Source organism: Lissotriton helveticus, chromosome 9 (genome assembly GCF_964261635.1).
Source record: "Lissotriton helveticus chromosome 9, aLisHel1.1, whole genome shotgun sequence".
Classification (NCBI taxonomy): domain Eukaryota; kingdom Metazoa; phylum Chordata; class Amphibia; order Caudata; family Salamandridae; genus Lissotriton; species Lissotriton helveticus.
Genome location: NC_136070.1, coordinates 643,961,045 through 643,974,000, shown reverse-complemented (window position 1 = coordinate 643,974,000; position 12,956 = coordinate 643,961,045). Strand labels below are relative to the sequence as shown.

General features: G+C 45.3%; 1 protein-coding gene across 7 annotated transcripts in view; it reads right to left on the bottom strand.

Annotated features, from left to right (window-relative positions):
• The window catches only part of EHBP1L1 (EH domain binding protein 1 like 1), a 260,212-nt gene that overhangs the window by 246,338 nt on the left and 918 nt on the right, over positions 1 to 12,956 (bottom strand). The window lies entirely within an intron of this gene.

Genomic DNA, 12,956 nt, shown 5'->3' with positions numbered 1-12,956 from the left:
CAAATGTGAGTGATACTACAATCGACTAATGGATAAAGCGGGCTGGCTGAGAGAACCATTATAATTTCATTACCATTAAAAGGTCTGGGCTAAGGCCACACCTAAAAACAAATAGGAATATACAGACAGCAGATGCCAGCTGCCAATGACACAAAGAAACTGATCTAACACAAGGATCATCTGACACAGCTGAAAAAATGATGGCAGAGTCAATCAGAAAGGAATCAATAGCCACAAGAGAATACTGGGTGGCTCATCTGAACAGAATCCACAAGAACCACACCTAAATAAAGTAAGGTAGAGTCAGCACATGCAATAGCCTCTGTGTCTACATTAGAGAGGGGAGGATGACAGAAAGTGCCGACTGGCCATGTAATAACCCAAAGAAAGTTGCCTCCGGACTGGTCACCACATGCTACAAGTGGTATTTTATAATGCAACCCAGTAGGAAAAGGGATAGGACATCATATCACAGAAGGAGAAGAAATATTGTTTGACGGAAGAGAGGTGCAACTTGTTGACTAAATGTCTCCTGTCAAGGAAAGGTCATGATTCCCGTATATGTAAAACAGATGGCTAGAGAAGCACTAAATGACTTCTGCAAAAGCCTGTCAGAAAAGGAGGGCTTGGATGCTGTTGAAGAATTCCTTTGGTTGGAAGATGTTGCACAGACATACATTATAATAAATCATGAAACTGCGGAGAACGCAAAAGGGTCTAAAACTCTCTTTCTGAAAAGAGAAGGACCCTGAAGGAACCACAAATATGCTGTTCTGAGTCCGAGCGGGAGTAGACCTTTCGCAAGAGGGAGTCATGAAGATCAGAAGGCCAGAAAGCTTAATCCAGCGAAACTCCAGTACTAGAGAGATACAGGACCCAAGCACTTTGCGACTGCACAGTAAGGGAGGATGTAAACAGGAGCTAAAAAAGACCTGCAGCTTGAAGCTCAATGCTAGGTCTGTACACAGAGTGAAGGCAGAGACTCAGAATTTTGGAAATGCTCTGAGGTGGTAAACGCCAAGTCAGGTAAAGAGAAACTACGCATTTTCCCTGTTGACCAGGGTGTCCCGAATACATTGTCTGTAAAGTAAAGAAGACCCTCCAGCACCTCCATGACTCATCTAGATAGCAAGATCGAGCAGTCTAGGCCCAGCTCATGGGAGGTGATGAGCACATTGAGCCAGATGCAGCAGCACAGTTATTGAATGCACAATCAATAAGTAGTCAAGATGGTCAGTAAAAATAATTATCACTTAAATTTCTTTCTACCTCGGTCTGTTGCTCTGCAGATGGTATGGGTTTGGTATGATGTACCTAGGGATTTCATTTCATGCATTTTCTTTATATTTTCCTTGCTGGGCGTCGCCCATTTGGTACGTTGGAAATTCAATAACATTTGTTGTTAAAAAAAATGATCAATTAAACATGCACCGTTTAATCACAGTATAGAAAAAATAAAGATTATCAGTGAAAATTTAAAGTCTATAGTCCTGACCATTCAGGAGACATTAGGAACATAGCTTTAGGGTTAACACTCGTTTTTTGGTTCACAAACAGACTCACAGACTCCTATGCGTTTATAGGAAACAAAGGGCCAATGTTAACGCAGGAGAGACACTCAATAGGACCTCCCGGAACAGGCCATAATGCCATAAGTTCTTAACAGTTTATAGAAGTGCCCTGGTTGTGAAGACTCAGAGAGTCTATGGCAGTTTCTTTCCTGTTTGGTTTCTGGTTGCAGTTTAAATACAGGCCAGACGTCTGCCTGACCACAAATTTCTGACCAAAAGTGGTTTTGCTGTTTGGAAGCTCTTCCTGAAGATTTGCCCAGCTTACCCATGCTTGGGATGTCCGGCTTGTGTGGGACCACGTTAATAACTTGAGACCATCTGTGAAATTTCCGTTTTGTGTTCTGCCAAGGATAAGCTGCTTTTCGAAGAGACCTCATGCACACATTGCGCTCTGCATCTGTGGGAATCCACATTAATAAACCACTTGGTGTCTGTCCTCAATTTCTATTTGGAAACCATGGTTAGGAAGCCTATGAAGATGCGTTCCACTTTGTTTGGCTAGGTTATGATTTGTGAGCAAGCTGCCCCTTCTTGATTTGCTCTACCTTTAAATTATTGCAACCAGCTTTAGGAAACTTGTTATGTAGACTTGTGGAGCACATTGCGGTTCGGGAGGATATCCTGGTACTGACCAGGTGTGAGTCTAGCCAAGCCTAGGGCCTAGTGGGACAACTCGAAAAGCCAGGTCTTTAGCGTGTAGCGGAATTCAAGAAATGAGGAGGAGGTTCTTATGTGTTTATGTGAAGGTGTATCCACGCTTTAGGAGCAATGAAAGAGAAGGTTTGACCACTGGTTCTGGTTTTCTTTAAGTGCAGGATGTGTGCAAGTAGGAGTCCGGAAGAGTGGAGGTCTCTTTAGGGTTTTTGAAAGCAGATTCGATTGCTGGGGTATGCTGGTCCACTGGTACGAAGTGACAGTGAGGAGTTGGAATTGTGCATGTTTGTATATGGAGAGTCAGTGGAGCTCTTTCTCTTTCAGGTGGGGTGTGACATGAGTGCAGTGTGGGAGGTTTAAAGTGATCCTGGCCGCAGAGTTCTAAATGGTCTACAGCCTTCTGGTTAGTTTTTTATTGATCCCAGCATAGAGGGTGTTCCTGTAGTTCGGTATGCTTGTGACATGTGGAAGTGAAGGTTTTCCAGGTGCTGATTGGGAACCATTTGAAAATCTTCCTCAGCATTTTCAGGGTATGGAAGCATGAGGCGGTGATGGTGTTGACTTGGACGGTCATATAGATACTGCTGTTGATAACTATCCAGGGGCTCTTGGCATGGGTGATGGTGGTGGTGTCTGTCCTAGCTCTGTTGGCCACCACATGGAGCCCCAAGGTGAATTGCTCTTACCAAAAATCGTGATTTAGGTCTTGTTAGTTTTCAGCTTCATACAGTTGGTCTTCATCCAGTGGGCGATTTCATTCAGACAGTCAGTGAACCTGGTCCGGATACTGGGCATCTTGTGCATGGAGAAGAGAATGAGTTGCATGTTGTTGATATAGGAGAGGATGTTTATGTCACTTGCTCATGATCATAATCCTGAGGTTTTTGGCAAGGGTGGTGTGGATGGGTGTAGCTCTGCTGGTCAAAACCAAATTGTAGATGTCTGCTTTTCTCTACAGCTGGGGACCTGCAACAAACAGACCAGGTCTGCTAGTGTGATGAATGCTCATATCACTCCATGTCCAGTCTGTGAGTGACACAGTGGTTGTCGCTTTCATTTTAGGTATCAGAAGCAGAAGATGTACTGCCCTGTGCTTGGGAGGACCTGACTCATGCTCTGAATGACAAGGAGCCAGTCACAGCTCACTGAAGGATGTGTGGAGGAGAGCAACTCAGCAACCCCAAAGACCTTGCAGCCCATCAGACCAGATCCAAACTGAACACATTGCTTTGCAATAGAGCTTAAGAGCTGCAGGAGATTTTCCAGAATTGCAAGTAGAGTGAGCCCACAATTTCCTTACTCTTTCCCCACAAATCAATTACTTTTTGGGACCATTTATCAGACTATTTCAACACTGTGAGAAATAAAGTGCTTTTTCCCTTAGACCTTAGGTCTTAGGATAGCGTTGTGTATGCTGAGGTTAGCCAGTCTGTTTCTGATACGATCTGAACCACCTTTGTCGCCCTTGCAGTTCCAGAGATAATCATGGTTTAAAGATTGAACTGGACCAAAGATAAACTTTTTCCATGGTTGTCTTTAGTAAATAGGCGGTCACATAGGTGCCCTTACATCCGAACGTGTGAATGTGAATAACTGTTAGTGAAATATAAACCACTGACTTTTTGTATCCACTCAATCAAGTTATGCACGTATCCACAACCACAACCCCATCAAGTTGACATTTTGACTGTGGACCAGATCTTTGGCAGCCTAAAACCATCATTTTTTTTTAGTCGGTGGGCATTTCAGTTTGCTTTCGTATTTTTGGCAGATTCTCAGGAAGTTGAACCAAGGGTCACTCAGAAACTAGCATAAATGGCAGTTGTGTCATAGCATATTTTGAAGAAATGTCAATGTCACTTCTGTTCATTGACAAGGGACTCGTGAAAGAACTAATAACCCGTTATTTCGAAAACAAAACAAATAACCGTATTCTGTCCCAGTCACTGTACAGTGACGGCCAGATACGAGATCAGTGGCACACAGGCAGAAGAGAAGTCTGTGCTGAGGATCATGACTATAGATGAACTCAACAATGAGTCCTCTAGAGACAGATAAAAATACTGCAAGTAAGTTCAGGGGGGCCAAAGAGATGGGAGAAGTGGTGGTGTGAATCGTTCTCCAGTACAGCCCCCTCCACCAGCTGCCCCTTCTCCTACCATTCACAACCTTGTCTCCTGTGTGAGCCATGTTTCTACTCCATCCGGGTCATGGAAGTGTTTTGCCTAGGTTGCTAGCGGGGAGTCACCCGATTAACCTTAATGTTGGGCATGAAGGTTTCCCCTGCCATGAACCCAGGACGCTTGTTTTTTCGTAATTAGAAATACAAGCCCCTTGGTATTTACTAAGGAGACTCAGTACGGGAGTTCCGTGAGTTGGTGAAACATTATGTATTCGAAGCACCTCAGGTTGGGCACACTTTAGGATGTGTTCTCCACTGTGGTGGTTTCTATTTTGAAATTGTATAGGTCCTGATGAATGCTGAGTGAATGATACTCGATATAGCAGAAACATGTTGACCACATTAGTTTTTTAAGTACACCAGGGTTTGCATTGACCCTTACCCATGGTGTGCGCCTTATCACTTGGTTTTTAATGGAGTGTGACTATCCCTTTATTAAATTTGGTCTCGGGAACTGTTATAACTTCTTTTAACTGCACTAAATGTTGATGGGCTTAATGGTTATGCCCTTTTCTAAGAAAAAGAACCCAATGATGAGATTAAACACCTACTTGTTTGGTGTATGAGGGTTCGTTTTCCCATCTTGAACACATTCTTCCTATTTTTCTCTTGCTTTTGTCTTGCTTTGCTACTGTTCTTCTCCTTGATTTCCTACTTTCGATAGTCTAATTGTGGGTTATAAGGTGGAGACATTGGGTAGCGTGTCGCTCTTTAATTGTTTTGACATAGTTTACTTTGGGGGTCCAGGAGCGATCTTGTTGTAGCCCTTTCTCTCTTGTTGTTTTGATTATAGATGAACTCAACAATGAGTCCTCTAGAGACAGATACAAATACTGCAAGTTAGTTCAGGGGGGCCAAAGAGATGGGAGAAGTGGTGGTGTGAATCGTTCTCCAGTACAGCCCCCTCCACCAGCTGCCCCTTCTCCTACCATTCACAACCTTGTCTCCTGTGTGAGCCATGTTTCTACCCTCATTGCTTCTGACATAGAAAGCTTAAGTTCAAAATGCAAGAGGTCCAGAGAAAGAGATGGAGAAATAAAGAGCAAATGATGGTCAAAGTGACAGAGAAAGGGATGAAAGGGAGCACAAGAGGAATGAGGGAGAGAGAAATATAGCACAAAAAGAAAAAGCGAAAGCAAAATAGTGAAAAGAGTGATGGAAGGAAAGTTACTTGAGAATGCCCTGCACCTCCATTTAGAAAAATATACAGCAAATGGCACCCCAGGTCACCACTGAAGGAAGCTCTAGCTGCTGATAACTTTTCCATCACTCATTCCAATTCCACAAAGTCCTAGAGAGGAAACACTCCATTGGTGCTGATAGGCGTGCATGGCTGAACACGTGGTAACAGTGCATGTGAAATGCTCGGGAGACAGTGGATAAACATGGAGCAGCCCTACTGGCCCAATTCTGGAATTAGCTGATGGCAAGAGAAAAAATATGCACACTTTAACGATGCACTTGTATGGAAGTTTGGCTTTTCCCTGCTGAGCATCTAAAGAAATTCAACGCTTTGCAGAAAGCAAGTCATACCTCACAGGAGATCTGGATGCATAACGCACAGAGGAATGTGGCCAACTCAGTGACCGGGAGAAGAGTAATACCCCATGAAGTGTTCATTACCCTTTTTCTTGTGAAACAACTTTTCAACTAAAAAGAATGAGCTGCTCTGACTTACATATTGCTGACCATAAGGAAATAAAGTTTTTAGATGGCAGATGGATAGCAAACAACAAATGTGTACGGCAACACAAGCAAAATGTGTTGAACCTCCAAAAAGTACTGCAAAAATGTTATTCAAATGGCAAAGTAATTTTCAGAACTCCGTGAATGGAGATAAGTCCAAAGGAATGTGTCAATTAGGAATTACCAGAATTCCAGTTGGACATGAATTCCCAGAAGAAGTTCTGGAAGAATGTATTCACTGTGGGGACAAGAGCCACACAAAACAACATGCAGTGGCCCATGTGTAGGACACTGCTTCCACCTAATTCAGTACAATCCATTATATGATCCTTTGTTACCATGACACTTCAGCCAAGTGTTGCCAAGTTAAACATGTAAAATATATTAAATATTTCAGACTCTCCAACAGTGGTCCTTTCGGATAATATTACGAGGTCTTTCAAAACCCGAGAGCAGGTGGCATTTCGGTCACTTTATTTGACATGCTGCCAGAATTTAAAGATGTCCGTGTGGATATTAACCAGTAGGGGAAATTCAAGTTTCTCGTTATTCCCCGGTCTACTATACTCTCCCTCCTCATTCTCTTCATCCTTTGGTCTCATTCTCTCCCATTCCACGCATCTCTTCTCTCTCATTTCTTCCCAACACTTTCCTCTCCATCAACTCTCGGATTCCATATTTAATCCTCTTCCCTCTCTCTCCCTTTACACCCACCTGTCCGCCCACAGTGGTGGCAATCTCCAATACATACCAACATGTTGGACATAGTAAGAGGGTGATTATGAAGAAGAAAATTTGCAGGAACTTATTTTCCACACTGACTGACTTACATTGAAGATGAGATTTTAGGAGTCAGGCAGTGGTAAATAAAGCCCTTTTGGACTTAAAAAATAGTATCCCGCCTGAATAGGGTCTGGCATGTATCTCCCATCGTGTCATTAGGCCACACACTGCGTATTTACTCGCCATGGCTTTCTGCGTGACCCTTTGATGCGCCATGGCTTTCTGTGTATCACTTTTTAATACTCCATGTTTCCTCGTCAATCTTCACGTCTCGCCTCGTGCCGCCCTCGCAACCCTTCGATACTTCCTTACCCCCGCTCCCCTTTCCACACCCTCACACTCCGTACTTCCTGGATGGATATCCGCGCCCCCCCCCTCCCCCGCCTCTGCGAGGCCTGGTGGCATAATTTACAGAGAGATGCCCGGCCGGCATCTGGTGATGCATTGTTCCATTTATAGCCGTCCAGCCCCTTGTAAGGCATTCAGCGGGCTCGCGTGGCCTTTCGGCCCTCGGATGCATCCGGAGCCAGCGCGCGGGAGCGCGTGTTATGAGAACCAGTGGGAGTTAATACAATATTAGTCCTACGAGGCCGCCGCGCGCGCTCCTCCCCTCACCGACGCCGCTCTCCCCCTCGGGCCTGACCGGTATCCCTTAGATGTGTCCTATGCCCGCGCTTGGTTCCTCGCAGCCTGCCCTCGGCCTCTGGCTGCCGCCCTCTCGGCTGTCCTACTCACATAGACTCCCCTTTACTCTTGCTCTCACCCCAGGTATCCCCCCCCCACTCCTAAGCTCTTCCCTGCCCCATTCTGCTGCCAGGTGTGCGCAGTTTTATGGCAAGGCCAAAGTCCTGCTGCACTCCCTGCAGAGGCAGCCCGAGCCAGCTTATCATGGCCGATAACGCCTAAGAGGCTCTGAGTGGCTACTCTGTTGGCACTTCTCTGATAAAGGCCCTTCAGGGCCTGACAGACTGTTGTCACTTAACAATGGCGGCCGGTCTGGAGCGAGGCCAGTCTACCTCTGATAAGGTCACTTGAAGCCCTCGTGGTCTGTGTGTCACACAATGGCCGGCTGTGGAAGGCCAGGCTATCTCGAATTAAGGCCCTTAAGGCGTTAACAGCCACTGTGTTCCGCGATGCCAGAGGACCAGGGGCCAAACTGTTTCTATAAACTCACTTGAGGCCCCCCCTGCAGCCTGTGTGTCACACAATGGCGTCTGGAACCATCTCTGTATTTTCAGACCCTGTCTGGCTCTGTCCCACAATAGCGGTCCAGCTACCTCTAGTAAAGGCAGACTATCCCAAAATGGCGGATTCATGAAGGTCTTTCAGGCTCAGGCCCTTGACTCCTGTTCCATTGGTAAACTGTCGCCGAGACTATAGCTCCTGGACAAGGCATGTTCTGGCACGCTCCTCACCGCTTGGACAAACACAATAAGTGTGCAGAAGGGATTAGAAAGATCAGAGTGTCTTAATAATTGGCTTGGTGAGGCAGCCAAGCTTACATGAGCCAAGCCCTCTGTGTCCTGAATTTGCTAATGGCATATGCGCTCTAAGAACAACCATTGTTTTGATATTTTTCCTGGTATTCTTGTGCTCTCTTCCTGTTGCACCCTAGGCTGCAGTCCAGCATTGTTTTTATAAAGCACAAGACCCGATTACAAGAAAAAGACTGAGTGGCAAATCTTCTGTGCTCAACGGAAATGAACATGACAATTTATTTTCTCATGTCGTGGTGGCTGGCCCCTGGAAAAAGCGTGACTTGAAGGGCTGGGGATCCCTAAGTCTGTTTTTGGAAACAGGCTATATTCTTTGGTGCGGCGAAAGCCAAAAGTTAGGAAAATATTTGAGGAGTTTATCCCTGTTATAGAGGGAAGACCAGGTTCGGACTAGGACAGAAAATAGGCCTGGGCACCAAAATAAAAGTGGCCCCATTAGTGTAACAGATAGTTAAAAAAAAAGTGGCCCACATTTGCAAATAGGGCAGTTTTGAACTTGTACAGACACGTTGTATAGGTGTTTTGCAAGGTATGCCAGCATTTGGGGCTGCTGCAGCCAATGCTTGTGGTAACATCATGGAAATTAACAGTACAAACTAGCCCAGCAGACCATCAAAACAGGCCCAAAAGCCTTCAAAAAACCGGCCCACACACTAACTTATCAGAAAAGCTCCTCGGGCACTACCTGGTTGTCCGATAAGCTAGTCGGGCCTTGAGGAAGACCAAAGTGAAGTAGGCATAAGGTCTCAAACTCAATCCATCTATTCAGTGGAGGTTTAGCAGGTGGGAAGACTTTGTTGGACATGTTCTCTCTGGTGAGTTCCAAGGGACAGTTAGCATATTTTGAATGTTTTTTTAGATTTTTGGATCAATTTTAAGGCAGTAAACATTTTAGCTTTCAAATCTGGAATAAATGATTTCTCTTTTTAAGAATCACAGGTAAAGGGTGGGTAAAATGGATCACCAGGCTGCAAAGACTTGCCGCAGAGCTGAAGGACAGGAGACCGCTTTCAGGTCCGCGGTGTCCTCCGCCCATTCATTCATCAGGATGCAGCCCACAACTTCCTGATATATTTATTTGCTGTTGCAGAGAGAGAATGCTCTAGATACTTATGTTAAAGCACTGGAAAATTTCAAGAGTTAATTTAGCTCTACTTAAAAAAGCAAATGTCAGGAGCGGGGACAACTGCTTTGCCCCCAAACCCTTGAGGGGAGGTGTACTTGTTGTACTTGATTGGTCTGCGATCACTGCCTCCTAAAAGAATAAAAGGAAATGGCAACTCATTTAAAATTACTGTTTTTCAGGGTCATTCCTATTTTAAGACAGCACCCCCGATTACCTTCAAAATCACTGGGTCCGTGTGGTAGCTGCTGGAAGCCACCTCAGTAACTGTTCCAGGAGTGAGAACGAACTGTCTCCCTGTGTTGCTTGTCCCTGAATATCGACTGATTCACGTGGTCCATCTTAAAATGTAAATTCTGTTATAGCTCGAGGATCAAAGGAGGGGACTAGTCCAAACAAACTTAATGGTAACAATCCAGAGGAGTTAAGCCCAGGAATTCCAAAATGTTGACCAGAATGGCAGATTAAACTACTGAAGCCAATTCTAAACCCTTAAACATACATGCCAACATTTTGGGAGAGATAAGTGGGAGATCTTTAAAAAAGAATCGGGAGACTGTATTTCCCCTTTTGACTTCTATTGAAGCAAAGTCAATTTCAGGCGGGAGACAGTAAAAATAAAGTAATTTTTGGCTTCTATAATATAGAGTCTCCCGCCTGAATCGGGTCTATTGGCATGTATGCTTAAAGTTTGGTTTCCAAGGTTGGGCCACACATCCTAGCATGTCTTCTGTAAAGGTACCGTACATTCCTATGTACCACATCTACTGGTTTATGCTCTGTTCTTCAATTGAATAGTATGGTGCAGGAAATTCAACATACACCTCCAGAAATTAGAGGTTTTTCCATTACCACCAAACCGTTCATTAGACCCTCAAGTATTTGGTGTTTTGGTGAGCTCAGTGGCCATGTTGTACAAGATCTCTTTCACGAATATTGACTGCCCTTTCATTTGTGGACTTCAATCGGTCAAAATGCCAGGGTTGGTAAACATGGAACCAAGCACCCTCGGACCACCAGTAACCTCACAGGTTGACCTCTTGCTCCACTCTTGGCTTCTCAGTCTCCTCCTATTGTCTGCTGAGAAACACTGAGCGGAAAGCACTCCTGTTCTTCTCTCTCTAGGATATTTCGACAGGGCCGGTTCTGGGATTTTTGGGGCACCAGGCGAAGGGGAATGTGCCAGGCCCTCTAATTTTCAAAGTGGCACCTTCAGGGCTCCGGAAGATGCTTTGTGGAGACTTCTCCTGGGCCAAAGCTCCTCCTCTCACCCACCTACAAGCACATCTTTTACAGCTCATATAGGGCTGAAGGTGTGAGAATTGCTTGGGGGCTGAGAGTTAAAACTGTGGGGGTGCTAAAGTGCTGGACAAAGGGTGTCCTATAGTGTCTCTGAATGGGCAGCCAGGCAGGAGGCGTGATTGCAGGGCAAACCTTCAAAATGTGTCTCTTGCAACTGGGACAAGATTGGAAGTGTCCCCCTGCCCTAGGCCTACCCATACCATCCCTGAGACTCCCATGGAGGGGCTCCTGTGAGCCCAACTGCAAAGAGACACCTTTCTTTCAATTGGATCGGCAGGGGTACATGAGGACCGGTGGTGTGTTGCAATTGTGTGGGGCCGCATGCTCGTAGACTGCTGCCCACACTGCCCATGCCTAGCGCTGCCCTGTATTTAGAGGGTTTTCTGTGTAGTAGCCACAGTATTTCAGTGAAGAGAGCAAGCACAGGACTTGACTGACTCAGCAGGCGGAAGGGTGGATCCAACATGCCTGCCAGTTGCAGGGGTGTCCACAGGGCACAGAAGAGGCCTGCCCAGAAATACTTCCTGAAATAGAAAAACTCTTGACTCCTACCCTCTTCCCCTCTCCTAAACTTCCCGTTTCACACAGCTGGACACAAATATTAATAATATAATTGACCTACATACAAACACATTTCCAAACAGCCCTCCACCACCCCTTTCCATATTCCCACTTGCACATTTAGCTGGTGTGTTTATAGTTTTGTGAAAACTCGATTCAAGTTGAATGTTTTGTTTTTTAATGTATAATAGAGGCAGTGTTTTGTCTCACTTTAGTACTTCCATAATAATATTTTTTGGAGCACAGTAAATATGTTGGTTACTGGACACCCACACTTTTATTTTGAGCAATGGAAGTATCGCTAACATAATACCAAGACCCTGGAGTTTGTGAACACGGTTCCCAAAGGACCGAAAATTCTCACTAAATGCAGAATTCGTTTTTAAACAGACGGAATAGTGACCGCTAATATGGCACTTTTCACTGGACGCCGCCTGCACTTCTGCAGAACTTTAATGGCGGCAGCGCCTTCACTCCTCAACAAGGCAGCGATTCTTTTCAGGTCAAGTCACAGCTTTATAGAGCGCTAAAAACAGGTAGGCGATTCAGCTACTGGAAAACGTTACTCAACAAAGTTGTTTTTGGAGCTTTTCTATTCGATGTTAGTAGGTCGGCAGGCGGGGCGTTTTTGTACAGCACATAAACACAAATTTCTTAAGGGGCGCACAACTTCAAGGGGGCTGTGCCAGCACATCTCAGCAGGTGCTGTCAAACAGATCCCCCTGAATGACCACTCCCGGCGCAGACTGGCAGCATGCCACTACTCGCACCTGGTGTTGACATAACACCCAGGTACTCGTTTCCAAATACCTTCATCATAAAGCTGTTGAGAAAAATACAAGCTCCGATTAAAACTGAAACAAACGACTGTAGGGCTGAAACCAATGGAGTACGCATCACTTCCTGGAACTGGACCTGCAGTGCCGGCCTTGTCCATTACTGAGGTAGTTGCTCGCAGTTAATAAGGAGGGGCGTATTCAGATGCGCTATACTTTTCTAGGCTGCGGCGCTATGTCAAACACTACGGCGCAGTGTGCTAATCTGCAGCAGGGATGTTATGATATGGTGTGCAGGCTGTGTTACACTCTGTTGTTACGATGTTTACTTCAGGCTGTTCCTTGTTACACTTTGCTATATTACGTCATGCTGTTATGCTAACATTTGCTACCTGTTCTGTCATGCTCTATCACGCTGGGTCAATGTAGGCGTTTGCGCTGTATTATGTCACCATATGGCCTGCCATTAGCGCCTTTTATGCATCCGTGCAATGCTCTGATTTACTGTCACGGATTTGCCATAGAAACTATGCTGTATTATGCCATGTTTTGCGTTCTTGGGTGGTATTCTGTTATGCAATGTTGCATTGTCTCATGTGGTGCAGTGCCATACTTTGCTTATTAATCCTGGGTTACGTCATTATGATATTGCTGAGGTGTATTCTGCTTTTATTTTACTCTGCTGCGGTTTAAATTCACCTGTGATTACACCACTCAGGGCCCAACAGTATAAGCATGCACCCAGGTGGTGCATGCACCCAGGCGCTACGTGCACCCAGGCGCTACATACACCCAGGCGCTACATGCACCTAGGCGCTGCAT